General features: G+C 41.9%; 1 long non-coding RNA gene across 1 annotated transcript in view; it reads right to left on the bottom strand.

Annotated features, from left to right (window-relative positions):
- The window catches only part of LOC309351385, a 150,321-nt gene that overhangs the window by 40,045 nt on the left and 92,822 nt on the right, over nt 1-17,454 (bottom strand). The window contains exon 3 of the long non-coding RNA XR_014160810.1: nt 10,845-10,942. This is a non-coding gene — a long non-coding RNA (uncharacterized lncRNA). The remainder of the gene's footprint in view (nt 1-10,844; nt 10,943-17,454) is intronic.

Raw genomic sequence — 17,454 nt, forward strand, 5'->3', positions numbered from 1 at the left:
CTTGCAGTCCATCTTCAACTATCTAAAGAACTGTCACACAGAAGATGGAGTAAGTTTGTTTTCTTCTGCTCTGGAGGGTAGGACTGGAACCAATGGCTTCAAGTTACAAGAAAGGAGATTCCAACTAAACAGCAGGAAGAACTTTCTGACAGCAAGAGCTGTTCAACAGTGGAACAGATTCCTTCAGGAGGTTGTGGGCTCTCCTTCATTATCATTATCATGTGCAGCCATGACCCAATTTGAATTAAAATGAAATTCCTTCCCTCTTTCCTCTAGAAGAAGTGTCCCATGAGTATCACTCTACTCACAGGAAATCTGGGTCCAAACCAATAAATTGTAGGGTTCCAGCTTTTAGTCAATAGACCCAACAACCTATGCCATTGCATTTCCCTTTCTGACCGTGGATGGAGCTGCCAAGGAACATGCCAAGAGTGTACAAGAGTGAAGGTTGGATCCAACAATGTTAATGTCTTCCCATTCCCAGCTCTGGTACTGGCACAGTCCACTCTCCTCATTTCCAATGGGAGGGAAATAGTTTTTAAAATACAGAATAGGATGGAAGGGCTCAATATTACTTTTCCCCACAGAGAGAGCCCATCAGGGCATTGGGTAGGACTGCGGCCTAAATTAATTTATTACAAAACTGTTTATTAACATGAAAATGTCTCCCCTCCCCAATTAATCTCTCTCTCTCTCTCTGTGTGTGTGTGTGTGTGTGTGTGTGTGTGTGTGTGGTGCTTCAAAGAACATGTGCTTAATTGAAAAACAAAGTATGCTTTCTTCTTCCAGCAATACTGCAATTTATTTGTGACTGTGTGCAGATTTAGGCTACAATCCTAAACACACTTACCAGGAAGTTAGCCCGACTGAACATAGTGAGACTTCCGAGTGAACACAAATAGGATTGTGCTACCAATTGACTAAAATTCATATGAGTAATAGGCTACTGTTGCGATCCTATGCATACGTACCTGAGAGTATTAGTACTGATGTCTAAGTAAACATGTTTAGGAGTGGCCTCTTAAGATTCCTGTTAATTGGATCGCAGCCCTAACAGAATTCAAGCCAACAGTTTGAGATCCAGCTGGTTTCTGTGGCAGAGAGTTAAATGCCTGTTTAAATCAGTGATATTTCACAGTGCTAAGCTCTGGCTCAATGGCACCTGTCATAAAAAGAAATCAATTCAAGTTTATTTTGGCCCACGATGTGCGTTCCACCTCCAATAGCTTTGCCTCTCCTTTTCCTTTTCCAAGTTGCTTCCCTCTCTCCTCCTGAATCTTCCCTTTTCCAGCCAGAGCTTCCTTGTGCTCCTGTCCCTCCTTGTCATGCCATCGGAGCCACACATACAAAAAAGTGCAAGTTGTGAAACTATTTGTATTTCATGGGTATTCATTCACTCACTCGCTCACTGTGCCAAAACGATGGCCTGAGCGTTTGGCAGGCAATATTGCTCGGGCGAATCTGTGAGCTGATGATGAATGGCTGTGAAGCCTTTGTGATTGCTCATGCTCTATTGTAGGCCGAACAATGAAGGAGGACACAAGTCTGGCTCGGGAGAGCAACGGATAAAACTGTTGGGCAGAATGGCCGGGCTCCTGCCGACATGACCACTTGTTGACACAGAAAGGACTCAACAACAAGTGAGCAGAAACAGAAACGATTCTGTTCAGCGAGGCTATTAGTTGCAACGTGTGGTACTGGAGCGGTCACTCCTGATGTGTTTCCTTGCTAATGAGCTCTGAATGCCCTATTAAACTGGGCTGCTATAGGCTTAGAGCCACTGGGGCAGCAGCATGCATGAATGACTTGCTCAGCTCTCATTGGCTGGCCGGGCGAAGGAAGCAACTGGCAACACTCAAATTTAAACAGAACTGACAGTACAGTTAAATGATCATTAGTTAGCGTGGCCAAACAGATAGAGACTCAAGGCAATTCCTATTGACAAGATAGCATTACTCAGCTCTGAGCGAGCTCAAGCTTGCATCTTCTCTTGGCTTGAGCCAATAGAGTTTCTTTTGTGTATTCAGAAATACTGCATTTGAACAGAGCCTGTGCTGTGTTAAATGTGCCTATTCCTGGAATCAAGCTTGCAGATTTAAATACACAAGCGCGTGTGCATACCCACACACTTTACTACTGCTTCCTGCAACCTTTTTGCAACATAAATAGTACAAGGTAAGAGAAGAAATCTTGGATTACGTTACATTACATTTTATTAGTCCCACCATTTTTTCCAAGGAGCTCAAGGTGGCATGCATGATTCTCCCCATCTTCATTTCACCCCCTACAACAACCCTACGAGGTAAGTTAGGCTAAGAGGCAGTGACTGGCCCAAAGTCACCCAGTGAGCTTCATGGCCAAGTGGAGATTCGAATCCTGGTTGCTCACGTCCTAGTTTGACGCTCTATTCACCATGACCCCTTAGTCTGATTTTCTGGGGGAAATACGTTACTGTATCAGCCATTTCAACGTGACAAAAGAAGCAGGTTTGCCATGTGTACAACATGTAGATGCTTTAATGGGTGAGAAGGATTCAAATTTTTAGACCGTGTCACCCCACCCACGCACCCACTGCTAATGATTGGCCTTATCTCTAGGTACATGCATTTCAGAAAGCACAATAGTATGCAGCAAGTGGGTGTATAATGTACCTGCTGATTTTGTAACATGAAGTTACATATGAAACCCAGAGAAGTGAGCTTCATAGGTTTAAGCCCGTCATTCTTCCTCCATTTTGTAACTGTGCGGTCATGCTTTAAACCTGGCACCTGCACCTTCAGTGGATAGAATGTTGGTTGGCCCAGGTTCAAACCAGTTCTGAGATCAGTACCCCATGCTTTGGTCAGCTTCTGAGGTCCCACTGGTCTCACACAGGTGTGTTGAGGAACTGCTATTTAAAATTCCCACAATGACACAACAGCAGGGGGACATGGGAAATTTAAAATAGTGTCTTGTATCTGTTTCTCCTTGCCACCAGGGGAAAACATCATCTGTTCACATTCTGTCTGGCAGACATATTACCACTTGGTGGTGGCCCCTGATTTACTTTTGTACCCTATACTTCAGCACAGTGGTTTATTACAGTTTTTTTAAAAAAAACTGTTTTTAATTATATTGTTTTAGTGAGTGTTTGCCATCCATGACTACTTTGAAATAAAGAGTGGAATATAAATTGAATGAATGAAAGAATGAAGAACATGCTGGTTTATTTTATTTTATTTTACTTTATTTTTTTGCCAAGGATGAACTTTCTATGAACTACAAGCTTCATTAGGATGAACACGAACTGAGCTAGTTCCTTTTTGAACAAGGTGAACTTGAATTAAAACAAATTCTTTTAAAAAATGAATACAGTTCAAGCACTGTAGAAGCAGGAGGCTGTTTAACCAGCCACTATCCCTCAGCTGAACCCACCTCATAGGCTCCTTGTAGAGTGAGGAAAAAACAAGATAATCCTGTGAATTATCCCTGAGTATTGCCCTGAGTTCCTTCAAAGAAAGGTTGGATCCAATAAGTAAAACCAACATTCTAAAGTAGAATACATTAGTCATAGGAAATAGGGGAAGTGCAACCTCTTGATTGTAAAATGAGATTACACAACTTCATAAAAAGAATTAATCCGAATTATGCAGCTGTCAGTGGTATGTTCTTGGAGCCAGAAATGTGGCTGACTGAACAATGGAAAAGGCTGAAATCCTATACTCCTTTTTTACCAGGGAGTATGTCCTATTGAGCTCAACTGGACTTGTGTCAGAAAAGATTTGTATAAGATTGCACTGATATTTGGTAAAATGAATGATAAACAAACAAAACAAAACCATATACAAAAGGGATGGTTAACTTTTTTGGGCCTGAGGGCCACATTTGGTGTTGGCCAACCCTCCGAGAGCTGTAAGGTCAAAACCTTCTGTTGAGATCCGTTTGCACATGTGCACACAAAGACAGGCAGGCAGATACATACACATAGACTGGAGTGGTGGTAGTACAGAGATCACTGAAGAGCAGCAACAGTGATTTCGTCTCCCCGGGCCTTACAGATTTCACAGCCATTCTGTATCAGAGAGTAACTGTATCAGAAAGAACACACTACTGATCCTGATGATTTTTTTTAACGAGTTAGTATAGGGAGAGAGAGAACTAAACAAACTAATCAGTCCCAAAGAATAGCTGTTGCCACCCATCCACAGAAAATCCGTAGAGATGTGTGAACAGCTGCTTTAAAACTTCATAAGGCTGTAGAAGGCAAACATCCCAAAATTGCTGATCTTGAAAATGGAATCTATTCATGCCAGCAATAACAAATATCTCTGATTTTTACCATGGACTCCACTTTCCACCCTTTGTGTAGTCAGTAACAACAACAACAATTTATTATTATTTGTACCCCACCCATTTGATTGGGTTAATCACAACCAAGAACAGACCTTCAATAAAAATCCAGTCAACTCAAGGGCAGAAAATACAACTCAGTGGTAGATCATATGCTTTGCATCAGGGATGAGGAACCTGTGACTCTCCGTGTGTTGTTGGATTCCATCTCCCATCAGCCCCAGCCAGCATGGCCAACATTCATGAATGAAAGGAACTGTAGTGCAACAATATCTGCAGCATCTCCAGCTCCCTATTCCTGCTTTACATCCCATGATCAATTCTTGCCCTCCCTAGTTCAAGATAACCTTAGATAACCAAGTTGAGAGATATATTTGCCAGAGAACTTGGAGAACTGCCACCAGTGAGCACCAGTGGCGATCCCAGGGCAAAATGTGCTGGGTAAACCAACAGTCCTAAGCCATTCAGGGAGTCAAGAGTAAATATTACAGTGCCTGAATAAAATCCACAGAACCCAGCTGTATTTCATACAAATTGAACCATCTTTGGGACACACACACACACACACACACACACACACACACACACACTGAGTTAGGGACTTCCCCTGCATGCAAAGACAGGGTCTAGCAGATTGTGGGTCCAACAGTCAAGAAGGAGGTTTCTGCACATACTGTATAGGGAAGTGAGGGGCAGATGGGGCTTGTCAACCTGGGAAAGTAGCCTATCTAGAGAAGGAAAAATCTGGTCCTAAACCTCCACTGCCTTGTTTGGATGTCTTTGGGAAAAGAAGAGACTAAGAAGTAAACCCTACACAAATCTAGAGTGGAGTCTCTAATACAGTTGAATGGCGCCTTGTACCCCTCCTTCCAGCAACTCCTGCAGCCAAGCTGGTGCCAAATGTATTGCTCTGCTTTCCTTTGGACGACATCAGTGAGGCCAAGAGTGGGGTCTTGTCATCTGGGCAGCATATGCTTCACCCCTTCACCCTCCCCTGGCCCTAATAATAATGTGGGTTCCAATGAATGTATTAGAGAGTGAAGTGGTGCCTACAGTACAGCCAGGATTTGCACTTTTTAACCTTTACCCTTCAGCAGGGTGGGGGACAGAAATCATGAGAACAGTGGCATTGGGGTGCAGAAGGGAAGGGGACCCGGGGAACACAGACACCAGGAACATTTGCTTCTAAGGGCCCCAGAATGAAATAGGAACTGTGGGATTTGAAATGAGGTTGTTCTTGAAATTCAAAAAGCTGAAACTGAATTCTGAAGTTTTGATGAATCTCAAAGGTGTGCAACATTTTTTTTCAGCTCTAGCAAAAGTACCTGAATCTGTTTTGCATCTCCCACCACCATATAAGCCTGTTTCACTGTAACACACATCCGAATATCTGATTTTCTGCTCCCCTCTCTTCCCCTGCTCCAATTTAGTGCATGCGGATAAATTAGATTGCAGTGTACCATAATAATGGCTTTTTCCCTCTGAAAGGTAATTCAGCTGAACCCTCGTGTATTTACTGCTGTCCAGATTTCCCCTTGGTGGGCTGAACTCACATTAAGACTATTGGAAACTATAAATAGGCTCTGAGATTTAAATATGAAAGGATGCTTGTACTAGTTAAAAAGAGAATGGATTCATAAGGAAAGATTCTAGAGGTCTTAATGTATCCTGGCCGACTGGGTACCCAGAGAGAACTCAGCCAGATAAAAGAAGCTGGAAAGTAAGGCAGCAGAATACTTTTACCGGGAGGAACAGCACAGGTGAGTTTCAAAGGTTTGGAAAGCTGCATTTATTTGGGACCAAAACTTGTACACACACATTCTCTTAACTGAAGAAGTTGGCACTGTATTACATACCACTTCAGTGAGGTTAACATTTTAACTCACAGTTAGAGGGAGGGATAAAATTGATGGGTCACTAGTCCATTTAAGCCTATGTACCTCCTGATATGGAGGGACACGGGTGACGCTGTGGGTTAAACCACAGAGCCTAGGACTTGCTGATCAGAAGGTCGGCGGTTCAAATCCCTGTGACGGGGTGAGCTCCTGTTGCTCAGTCCTTGCTCCTGCCAACCTAGGAGTTTGAAAGCACGTCAAAGTGCAAGTAGATAAATAGGTACCGCTCTGGCGGGAAGGTAAACAGCGTTTCCATGTGCTGCTCTGGTTCACCAGAAGAGGTTTAGTCATGCTGGCCACATGACCCGGAAGCTGTACGCTGGCTCTCTTGGCCAATAAAGCGAGATGAGAGCCGCAACCCCAGAGTCAGTCAGGGGTCCCTTTACCTTTACCTGCCTCCTGATATTGTTGGTCTCCTGCTCCCATCAGCCTCAGCCAGCAAGGCCAGTGGTGAGGGATGATGGGATTTGTAGTCCAACAATATCAGGCGGGTGGTAAATTCTTCACCCCTGCTCTAGATGCTTGCATAAAAGTACATGGGACTTATAACATTGAGCGCACAATGAACCAAATGAGCAAAATAACTCCTACATGAAGCTTTAGATTTGCCTTTAAAGAAACTTATTTGGGGTACTTGTGTGAATGCGTGAAATCTGAATTTGAACTTTAACAGAGTTATCTTAAATGCAATGTAACTACACACTGCATTTATAGCCCAACAAAGATTGTCTTTCCATCTACTACTTTTGTGTGGCTCCGTTACAACTTGTAAAACTGCCTGTTCACAATATGCTCCAGAGAATGGCTTGCTTTAAATTTTAGCTCTAGAATAGAGAGTCCGGAGGTATTTTAATTTTTTTTAATTTTTGAGTCACACATTTTCTGTTTCCTTGGAAAACATTTTAATCTTTTATGATATTTTTGATACTGAAACCATTTAGTTTTTTACTATGAGCTTCATATTAGTGCTGCTACTAAACGCGCACACACACACACTTCCATCTGTTTTCTCTCCCCAAGATGTGACTTAAAAATTATCACAATAAAGTGATAATGGTGCATTGGGCGAACTTTCCTGGGCTCAGCTACAAGCCATTACAGCAACACTATGCAAATACAACTCCTAATAATATCAATACTAGAATGTTAACACTCAACTTAAAAGTACAAAAAGCCCTTTTATGAAAGAAGAATTTCAGAGCAGCAGCATTTCTATGAAGCTTCAATGAAAACTGAAGAACATTCAGATGCATAAAACTCAGATGTTTGTAGTCTTTGATAGTTCTCTGACATATGGCCAGAGAGAAGCAGATGGGCGGGTCACAGCAGTGGGAAGCCAAAGGGAGCGTTTGCATTGTTATATGACCCAGTGGGCCAACACTAACAGACTCTCCCCAGTGACGCGGCTATTATTATCCCAGGGATCTGATAAGAATCTGATACTTGCATTTATTTGCCCTCAGGTAATTTTCACGTGATGCCTGATTAAAATGACCTTTATTTCGCAGCTTTGTTTATCCACAGGCTGGAACATCTGAATCATAGGGCAGCCCATGAACAACCTCTGTTTGCCTTGACGATGGTGATGATGATGATTTTTTAAAAAAATCTACTTGGATTATTCCTTTCTGTGTTGGTCCTAAAGTTAAAAAAAAAAAAATAACAAGCACTTGGCAAGAGTAGCTTGATCCAGTCTAGAACCTGACAGGGCCGGCCTAAGACATTCTGCTGCCTGAGAAGGACAAGATGCTGTTCCTCTACCCCTGTGGACAGAAACTGACTTGACTGGCAGTTTTGAGTCTTACTTCAATACAGGGACAGTATCCTTCACTGCACTTACAGATGCAGGGCAGGCCAAGTAGCATACACAGCTCTGTCCCCAACATCTTGCCACTACTCCCATGTCCCTGCTTCAGCACTGGCTGCCTGTGGCATCCACCTCATTCTGCCAAGTTGTAAGGCTGTCCCTTGAACTGGGTCGTAGCTCAGTGGCAGGAGATCTGCTTTGTATGCAGAAGGTTCCAGGTGGGACTGAGATTTGTTCCCTGCCTGAAACCCCAGAGAGCTGCTGCCAAACAGTGTAGGCATTGTTAAGCTAGATGGACCAGTGGTCTGACCAACTGCCTATATTTCTATGAGAACTGGATATCTCAAGAATGGCAGAAACCATATTGGTTCTTCCTATGCCTTCTGGAAAGAAACAGGCACATTATCTGTTCTGTTTCTTTTGGCATCCTGACTGAAATGCTGTTAATTCTGGCTATGTCTGGAATCCTGACTCTTAATTGCTTCTTACCCTGTTGTTACTAAGCGCTGTTAAGTAAATTTATTTGGTGCCCCCTCTGTTTAACATTCTGCCCAATAAAGGAATCACACTGATGGAATGACTGCTGCTTGCACAATGGAATTTCTAGTGCCCACACAATGTACCCTTACACTCCACCAGAACTGCTCCAGACCTTGTGGGGTGGAATCCAGAGCAGGTTTGGGAAGCACTGGGGGAATAGGGGAGGAATAGTCCCACTGCAGGAGTGAAGGCCTTCTAGAAGCACTATGCCCTTGCTGAATACAACCCAGAATTCCCAACTTACTGTGCAGAGGGTAAAAAACTTTGGGACTTGTGTGTCTTTCAGATCATTGAAAATTTAGTCTAAAATCATTATTATTTTATTTTCTCTTCTTTTACTCCAACGGAATAAAAACCAACAGCTGAACCAAAATACCATCACAGCATCACTGTTTTGTTAAAGGGTATGACTGCACATACTCTGTTTGAGCTGAAACTCAAGGAGCTCTCTGTTATTCAGCTACAATGGTACTAGTACCAGACACAAAAGGGAGAAAAGTATAGTTTTCTTTTCCACAAATCACAGATATCCAAATAAGAGAATATGAAAAGAGAACATTTGAGAACCATCTCTGATGAAACAAAACTGACAGTGAAACGTGCCAATTTACAAATAACCTCCTATCCACCTTACAGAGAATGATTAAGAAGAATCCAACGGAGCCTTGCTAGAATTCTGCTTACAGTCTACTTTTACTTTTAATTTATACAGTGCTGTGCACCATTTGCCCTAGATATCAGAATGCCCCTGTAAAATAGTTTTCTTGAGCCTAGGTGGGGTTCAGAGGGTGAGCCCTGAACAGGAAGCACATGGCAGGGTAATTAGTAGCTAAATCAGAATAAGATTTTGTAGGCTCAAGTACAGATTCAGCGTGACACTGGCATTGCTCCAATAAGAAAGGTGGACAACTCAGCACTTCTATTCTGGTGCAGCCCTGATGGCTACCCATTGTCTTGGAGATGGCTACCCATTAAAGCCTTGTACGTCTACACCATTATGGAGTCTCCATGTACCTTCTCTGATGTTTCAGGTAGGCATCAAGGGACCTTGGGCAACTAATGCCCTTTCTTAGACAAGAAGTGGAGTGGGATCACTTCACTTTATACCAAGTTGTTTAGTCAAAAAAGTGACCTTTCCAGTCTATCCTGACTGGCATTAGCCCTTCACGTTCTTAAGCACAGGTCCTTCCAAACCCTGATTCCTGAGACCCTTTAAGCCGTGGTGTGTAGGAAGCCTCCTATACCTGGGGCTGGGAACCTTTGTCAGGCAGAAGGTCAAATTCCCTTGTGGGCAAGCCTCCGCAGGCCACATGCAGGGCCAGGCAGAAGTTAAATGCATGTGATTCTTACCTTTGTACAGTCAGGTGCATTCAAGCCACACAACCATCAGCTGTATTTATACCCTCACCCAACCATATATATTCACCCTCCACCCAGGCAAGCAAGATGCATTGCCACAGTTTACAGGAACATTTCATCCAGGAAAAAGGACTCAAAGACAGCGCATAGCAGTGTTGGAGAGGGGTGTGGTCTCAGGAGAGGGTGTGGCCGGGGAAGAGTCTTGAGTGCTAGACAAAGACATTTGGAGAGCAACTTTTGACCCTGCAGACCTGAGGTTCCTCACCCTTGACAAGGTATATTTGCCTTGCCCACAACCCTAGAGACAAGCATATTACTACCCCTTACAAGTGACAGAATGACTATCCAGGGTAAGCAGAAGAAAGAGCCTGGTGTGACTCGTGCATTTGCAAAGTTTTCATTCTTTACATTTTCACCACCAGAAAGTGGTCCAACTTTTGCCACTGTTGTGTCTCTCAACTGCTAAAGCTAATAAGGCAAAACCTCAGTATCCCAATTAGTATTAGAAAAAGTGGATTTTACACCACTGGAACTATGGCAATTCAGCGATAGCATCAAAAGCAGCCATCAAAATGGCTACTCATTTTGCTGTGGCATGCCCCATCTTGATGTCACACTGTACATTTCATTAAAAACTAAAAGAACAGCCCTGACTGGTGCTTGTAGGAATGTATCAATTTCTGGATTAAGGCTGGCCCATTGTTTTGTTCTAGTTATTCATATATAGATGAATGGGGCATGGACAAGGCTAATCCAGTATAAACAGCCTGTAACAGTGAAGGGATACTCTGTCCTAGAGAGCCCTCTAAGTCTTTTAATTACTTCGGCAACTGATAGATCAGCCCTTGCCCCCTTGAATTCCTTTGTCATGAGAGAGTTAAAATTCATGAGCGTCTATCTTTCTGAATACTTACTCCACTGCCGCTATATTCTACGCCAAGCAAGCCATCACGTCAAAGAGTCGGAGGTCTGTCAGACCATCTGTTACATAATAGTCACCGATTTCTGAAATCTGGGGATGGAGAGAGCAACGATTATGAAAGGTTTTTTTAAGGGGGGGGCGAGAAAAAGAGAACAGATTGCCACCTCCCTTGCAAAGGAAAGGTGGAGGGTAGTAATAAATAATAAGCTCAAGTCAAAGCAGGGACTGGCTTTTATTAGACAGGAAAACAAACTTTCAAAAAAAGAAAACAGCAGAAAACAAAATAGGATTGATGGCAAACAACCGCATTGCAATGAGGTTTCAGCAATATTCACTCAGGCGAACGCTAGCCCAAGGCAGTTCAAGACTTCAGGTATAATACATGCATAATAACACAATCGCACCCCCAATGGGTAACAACAACAACAACAACAACAACAACAACAACAACAACAACAACAACAATTTTGGCATGATTGAATGTTAGGACCATCTCTGAAGTCATTCTAAAAATAGTAGAGAACTTGGCACTTTTGCAATGTGTGGTCTGCACTAATTAACAGTATCACTGCAGGGTTTCAGTAAAGATTATTTCCTAGCCATATCTGGATGCTAGGGATTGAAACTGCCACACTTTGAATAGAGATTAGATAGATAGATAGATAGATAGATAGATAGATAGATGATAGATAGATAGATGATGATAGATAGATATAGATAGATAGATAGATAGATAGATAGATAGATGATAGATAGATAGATAGATAGATAGATGATAGATAGATAGATAGATAGATAGATAGATAGATGATAGATAGATAGATAGATGACAGATAGAGATAGATAGATAGATAGATGATAGATAGATGACAGATAGATTAGATAGATAGATAGATAGATAGATAGATGACAGATAGAGATAGATAGATAGATAGATAGATAGATAGATAGATAGATAGATGATAGATAGATGATAGATAGATGACAGATAGATTAGATAGATAGATAGATAGATAGATAGATAGATAGATAGATAGATAGATAGAGATAGATAGATAGATAGATAGATAGATAGATAGATAGATACTGTAGGTAGATAAGATAGATAGATAGATAGATAGATAGATAGATAGATAGATAGATGATAGACTCCTCCTCTAACCATCTCTCCTGAATTTGCAGCTCTCCCCCAGTCTGAGGAACTGGTCACCAGGCATCCCCTTTGCACTGTCAGACTATCTGAACCACCATCTGCCACCCAAATTCCTGGTGGCTTGACAGACTAACTGCATGTCCTCCATCCAATTACCCATCCACCCCCAGGTATTTGCCAGCCTTTTGACCTAAGTAACTGACACCAAGCAGTGTCCTGGAATCTACTGTAATGTGATCTGACTGATGAAAAAGTCAGAGAAATGAATGAAGAGCCCCAAGGCTACACAGTCCCAGTGCACCCCTACACTAGTTGATCCTCGACTGTTGCAATCCGCCTCCTGATGGGGATTTGGAAGAAGAACGTCAGAGATCCAACTTTTGGTTTCATCATCAGCTTAATGAACAATTCCAGTTTAGAAATCTAAGTAAAAAGTGTGCATGCTACGTGAATAACTACATTTCTCAAAGCTGAAAAAGTCCATTCTAGGAGTTTGTGTGGCAAACGTGGAGCCCCAGGCAACAGACAAGTCTCCGTCTCAAACGTAGCTTGGTGTAAAATACATACTTTGCATGTAGATGGTCCCACGCATCAATCCCCAGCATCTCCAGGTAGGGCTGTGGGAAAGACTTCTGTTTGAAACCCCAGAGAGCCTTTGCCAGTCATTGTAGTGACAATACAGAGCTAAATGGACCAATGGTCTATCTCATTGCTACTGGTATTATGCAGAGAATCTGACTGGGATGTTACATGCCCAGACTCCATTTATATTGTTGTACTGATGGTTGTTATTGTTGTTGTTGTTTACAGTGGTGGTGCATTAATTGTATCTTAAATGTGTTACTGTCAATGGCTTCCTTGTTTGGTGGAAACCACTTAGGGGTCTTATATCACAAAAGGCACTTTTAAAAAATATTAAATCAATCAATCAATGTGAACAAGCATGCACAAGATGGGGGTGGCATTTAGTGAGAGGAGGAGTAGCCCAACACCTGTCACTCACAGTCTCCCTGCCAATTATCGTTATGCAGGATAAGCTAGTCACCATAACCAAGGCTCTTAAAATGCATTTGAGGCAAAGCCAAATTTGCACTTGAAAATAATATTTAATCTTGAACAATGCCTTTAAACCTCCCTGCGAAATGTGCTCCTCCTTACCAAAAACCCCTTTGCTTTCCTACCCCAACATGGAAACTTTCAATGCCATTACTGGTTGGGCCTATCCAGGGATCATAAATGCCCTCGGTTGTGAGCTCAAGGGTTTTTTATGACATTAAACTTGGACTCTGCTTCGTCAGGTCTCTTTGTCTTTCAGAAACACAATGCTAGATAATGTCGACACAAATCGCCCTCTTTTTTAAGCATTTGCAAAGAAAGAAAAAAGCCCCAAACAAGCAAGTCTTCTTTATCATACTCATTGGACAACACTTTTGCTCATAGTGGAGGTAGCTGCACGATAAGTTCTTTAAAGACATCTTTCTTCTGTTTCTGCCTCTTTTGTCTTTTCAAGCCCTGTTTAGTTTGATCAAAGAACAATCACACAAGCATCAGGGAGGAAAGGGAATAGGAATGTTTACTGAAGGCACACGCACAGTCAACACAAATTACTCAGAGCTTTTTTGTGGTTTAAGGTGGTTGGATTTTTTTGTTTGTTGTTGTTTTCATAAAGCAGTGCGCATCAGAAAAGAGCAAATATGGCATTACGGAAATCATGAAAGGCTGCCCTCTTCCTTCCCATTATCTGTGCTATGAAAGAACATTCATTAAAGAAGTGCACTGCAGCCTTTTTTAGGTTTATTAATTGATCGCACACAATCATGCTGACAGATGGAGAAGATGAACTTTATACACTGAATAAAAGTAAACAGTGAACACACCGGCATCAATGAAGTGAATTGTCATCATGGAATATGAGTTGCTATAATGAGGTTTATTAGGGTGTTTTTGCTTTGCAACACTGAAATGAAGCTATTTCATGTGAGCTTGAAAGTCACCCCAAAGAGGAAATTAATCCCCCCTAAAAAGTTTGTGCGCATTTGCATAAAATTTGCACATGCTAATATGCATGCATCAATGCAAATTTACAAATAATGTATTGTTTCCAAATAAGTAATGATCAGATTAGTAGATGCACAGACAACGGACCTATGTAAATCATGCCCACTACTTTTAGCGGGTCTGCCCTCAACAGGACTAACATTAGATATAACCTGATTACAGTGGTACTTCGGGTTACAGACGCTTCAGGTTACAGACGCTTTAGGTTACAGACTCCGCTAACCCAGAAACAGTACCTCGGGTTAAGAACTTTGCTTCAGGATGAGAACAGAAATCTTGCAGCAGTGGTACGGCAGCAGTGGGAGGCCCCATTAGCTAAAGTGGTGCTTCAGGTTAAGAACAGTTTCAGGTTAAGAACTGACCTCCGGAACGAATTAAGTTCTTAACCCGAGGTACCACTGTACTAGAATTTAACAGAAATACAGTACATCTCACCATACCAGAAAAGACTGTGACCAGGTTGCCTATGTGTCTACAGAGGGCTTGTCCACACTTCTGCTTGCCCCACCCCTTTCCCCTGGGAAAAACAACTCTTTACTGCTGAATCGGAACAAACAACAATCAATTTTTCTCCTGCAGATTGATGTTCATTTTGATTCATCAGTAAACAGCAGGTTTTCCCAGGAAAAGCGTCAGGACAAATGAAAACAAAACAAAACATTCAGACCCATGCCTACAAAGTCTAGGAGAATTTGCTTGTGAAGACTAACTCCCCTCCCCCCATCATTATATATCTAAAACGCACTATCACTGTGCATAACACTTTACAAAGTACAAGAAGGCAGGCTCCTGCCCCAAGAAGCTTACAGTATAATACCTGACACAGATGAGATTTCAGAGGCAGGGGGTAAACATGGGAATAATGTATTTTTCATTATGCTGCTCATGCCGACTTCAAACCCCTGTTCCATCAGTGGCAATGTTTATGCCCTGGCCCATGGTGCATGCAGATCCCTATGTGTACTGAGTAATAGCACAGCTATTCAAATAGTAGAGGGAAGAGTCACTGGTGCCCTAAAGCGCAGTGTGCTGCCAGCCATCACATGACCATCCTCATTCAAAGCTGTGACAGAACATGCAGTGCCTACAACACCATAAAACATGGGCCCTTATTCTCGAGTTACAGAGAATAAAAGAACCCGAATTACAGAGAATAAAATGAACAACATGGCTTTATGTTGGCCTGTATGACAACCTGAGTGCGACTCAGAGAAGCAGATCAATGTCATTGCACATACCAGCGCCAAGGCTGTTCCAACTACCAAGTGTGACCTTTTCTCCCATTTACGTCAAATAATGAACTGAGTTTGGCTTATCCAGTAAGCTGTATTATTTGGGATTCTTTCCCCATTTTTTTCACAAGCTTGGTTGCAATTCCACTGACATATATAAAGTACTATTTGTGTTGCCCCAGAAAACCTTCAGTAGGGAACAGAGGAATGAAAGAAAGCATATAACCATCCTTGATTTCACTTAGGGTTCAATCTCTTTTCATACTTTAAGAAGACGTAACATTTCAAAGGGTAATGAAGAGGAAGTGACTGTGGAGACAGGAAGTCTGAATGGCCAGCAACTGTAAAAGATAAAGTGTTATTTGTGCTACTGTATTTGATCCACTGCTTTGCATTCTCAGCATGAAATATTAGGCAAGAGACTTGGATATAGTGGAAGGCAAGGTTGTCCTGGGTGTTGGATAGGAAGAGAAAATCAAGAGTGGCAAGATAACAGCACTGGGTTCATCCTCCAAAAAAGACATATTTAGGTAGAAAGTGTAATATCTCTTCCTAAGGGGAACTGTGGTTTGTGCATGATTAACTACTCACTTATGTACTGTATTTATTAGTTGTCTTCCCATCTGGTGCCCAGGCAATATAGACTAAAAAACCCAATAACAAAAACATACAAATCAGTTAAATATGCATTAAAAAACAAGAAAGCAACAATAAAACACTGCTAAAAATATATGAAGCTGCCTTATACAACATCAGTCCATCAGCTTTAATTTAAAAATCTTAATTTTAGCTCCTAAATGCACATTTCTATCAAGTTCATATCACGGTCATTCTAATCCCTTGTCTTATCTCCTTCTCCTTAAAAATGATCAGTTCTTATTTACTGTCATCTCAGCAACCTGAATAACGTCACACACAAGTTTCCGAAGTATTTGTATATTTCGCTGTTGGCAGTAACTTTCTATTTGCAACCAATTAAGCAGACACAATGGAAGCTCCCTGGGCTGGCAGCTTGTCCACGGAAAACTGCTGAAATTACTTCCTTAAAAAGGTAATTCATTGTCTGCTAATAAAATAATTGGAATGCAATCCACAAGTTGCTTGCATTGTGTCTCAGAGGAAATGTGTAACAGTGTAATCCTATGTATAATTTACTCAGTAGCATGCCTCGCTGATGTAAATTCACTCACAGTGCAATCCTATGCTGTGTACTCATGAGTACACCCAACTGATGTATGCCTAGGATTGTAGACTTAAATCATTTTGTTCTTCTAATACTGTAACTGCCTCTTTTGTGCTGTAGAGTTTTCTTTTGCATACATTTCAAATGAAATGATTTTTCTCCTCAAACTCTTCCATCTACCCATTCATTTTTGAACCTAGAACCTTCAGAAGCAGGTGCTCAACCACTGAGCCACAATCCCTTCCCACTGGGCTTTGTATGTGAGGTGACTTTCTAGCACAATACTCTATTCCACCATTCATGAAGTGGAGATTGGAGTGTTTCAGCGCAGGGATGGACTATGCTTCCTCTCTCTAAGAACTTGTACTAGTTTAATGAAGGTTCTGTCAAGGCACTTCTCTCTTTTTAAAAAAAGGTCCCAAGCTGTGTTAGTTTTATAGCTAAAGGAACACATCTGGTGTCCTGAAGTGATAGAATAGACTATGTGACATCAGAATGTAGGAGAACGATCACCCCTGCAGGAAATAACACAATGCAGAAGTGAGCAACCTGGACCAGAGGTTTTTTATATGCTAAGTCAAAAAATAAATAAATGCAGGGCTTTTTTCATGGAGGACCATTCACAATTAACAACCCCACTTGCAACCTAAAGTGGTACAGTCCACTCCACCATCTCATTCTGCTGCAAGTGTGGAAGACCAGGTCTCAGACTACTCAAACTTAGAAATAAGGGGGGGAAAGGCATTGCATTTTTCAAAAAAAAAATATTTCTGACATGTGTCAGCTCATGGTGCACTGCTTTGAAATTAAAAGCTCTGACATGTCTCGTTGGATGTAGCCTAATGCAACCAGGAACCGAAAAAGGCTCCCTCACCCCAAATGAGCCATCACTGTCTGTGCCGAATGCAACTGTTCAGCCAAAACCACTTTTGTGACCTGATACAAATGGAACTGTCTTGAACAGCAGAATCTGCTT

This window comes from Podarcis erhardii, assembly GCF_964252035.2.
Source record: "Podarcis erhardii genome assembly, chromosome: 10".
Classification (NCBI taxonomy): domain Eukaryota; kingdom Metazoa; phylum Chordata; class Lepidosauria; order Squamata; family Lacertidae; genus Podarcis; species Podarcis erhardii.